A 2,031-nucleotide genomic window follows, 5' to 3' on the forward strand; every position below is an offset into this window, starting at 1 on the left:
GAGGCGGCTGCGGGGCCTCCCCCGATGGAGGGGGCTGAGCTCCGACGGTCACCGTGTGGCGATTGCCATGAAGTGCCGCTGCCTGCGAGGGCCGCGTAACGACGGCCCCGTTAGCCGCCTTTTTGAAAGGCACTTCTTCTAGTTGCAGGAAGTGTCACTCCTGAAAGCAAAGGACAAGAAAAAAGAACCTCTTTATAAATGCTCCCCCTGGTGCTGGTTGCAAAACCCCGTTCTTTAAAGCCTCTCGCCTAAATGTCTAGTAGCTTCTTTAATTTACTTTTTTTTTTTTTTTTTCTGCAGGATGTTTATCTACACATTTATCTGACATCCTCCGTTCCTTTTCTGGTCGTAGCAAGAACCTTACCAACTCCGGCAGCTCTCTCCTGAGCTAACCCTCGGTTTCCCTGCAGCCGCTTGGGATGTTTCCCCGTTCTCTCTCCCCATGACTTAGCTGTGCTTGTCAATTTTCACGTCCCTGATAATACAAACTGTGCTGCAGATGTCATCCTCCTTCAGTGGTGCGCCCATTTCCCTTTCACACATTTCTGTATCTCTTCTGCTAAGTGTGAAATCAAAGGTTAAGTCTTGTAAGATCTTGCAAGTCCCGCTCAGCTCCTTTTAACCTTATTGAGGCTGTCTGGAACTGTGGGAGCTCACATCTGACTACAAGACAGGGACCTTGGGCAGGTAAACTTCAGGGTCAAAATCATCACATGCATATCATGGGAATGAATTCAGACTTGTAACCAGTGCAGCAGAGTGCTGCTGTCTAGATGTGGACCCCTGAACTGAATTTTCACTTTCATTAGTATTGTTTCACTTTCTGTGTTCTGTCAAAGCTTATTTTCTCCTCTAAAAAGAGCTCAAATAAGTAGCCAACATTTTTAATTTCCAGTAATTTTGTTATGAAAGGTATTTATTTATGAAAGGGTTCTAGTGAAAAGGGGAGCAATGCCATAAAATAAATGGTATTCTTTCATTTAAAAAAATAAACAGTAAAGCATTGCCCTTATGCGGAAATAGTGGATAAACTTGATGAATTATTATTGTCACCAAATCTGAATGTGTGTGCATCTGTTTATGTTTATAAATATATGGAAGTGGGGACTAATCCTCTTCTTAATGAAACAGAAAACAAGCTTCCTGCCGGCTTCAGCAGCAATAGCTTCTCCTGGGTCTGGCAGAACTTAGTTTGCTGAAACTGTCAGGATGGAAGTTTTGAGGCTTTTTACGTTAGTCAGCGTATGCTTTTAAAAATAGTCCTTCAGAAATTTACTTCAGCTTTGCACTGTATTGCAGCTATTTATTTTTCCCCCTATTATTTTCAGAAATGTTGAGTGATAGTAACGGTAGACCATGTTCTAGGATATTTATTTCTTAGCTTGATACCAGTTTCTTACGGGATCAGAGGAATATCAGTTACCATTGAGAAAACAATGCTTTCATGTCTCATATCAAGTGGTTAAAACAAGTGACCAGGAGTACCACTGGGTCATGAACGGGTTGTATTTGTTCCCATGTAACAGAATTAATTGATACCTGTCATTTCAAACTTTGAAAATCAAGATCAAAACTATAAACACAAAAATATTTCAGTCATCTCTGAAATTAGTTCTTTACAAAGCTGTTGGAAAAATCATGAAGAGTTTAGCACTTTTTCAGTTCACTAGCATTTATGTGAGTTTTAAATAAATAGTTGTTACCTGTATGACATTGTCAAGGGTTGAATAATGTAGATCATGTTTTAAAATGTATGAGAATTGTTTTGAGGCTTACATGTTTCTTCAATTAAAAGGTGCTTATTTAAATATATAAACCACACTTTCAATATTACCTTAAATCTTGTTAATAATATTTCTTTTCATTTACTAACTATGAAGAATTGTGGAAAGGATGAGTTTGATAAATAGAAGACTTTTGGTTTGCTTTTCAACCTGCATATAAAGTGATGTTGAACTTTTTTTTTAGTGAAATGTAAAAGGCACATTGTGTGTTGTTGTGCAAATTAGTATAAGTGTCTGCCTTTCCCTA

The 2,031-nt window shown here is 38.7% G+C and overlaps 1 protein-coding gene across 1 annotated transcript in view; it reads left to right on the forward strand.

Annotated features, from left to right (window-relative positions):
- The window catches only part of NHLRC2 (NHL repeat containing 2), a 32,338-nt gene that overhangs the window by 1,164 nt on the left and 29,143 nt on the right, over positions 1-2,031 (forward strand). The gene's annotated exons all lie outside the window — the stretch shown is intronic.

This window comes from Charadrius vociferus, unplaced genomic scaffold (genome assembly GCF_000708025.1).
Source record: "Charadrius vociferus isolate BGI_N301 unplaced genomic scaffold, ASM70802v2 scaffold282, whole genome shotgun sequence".
NCBI lineage: Eukaryota > Metazoa > Chordata > Aves > Charadriiformes > Charadriidae > Charadrius > Charadrius vociferus.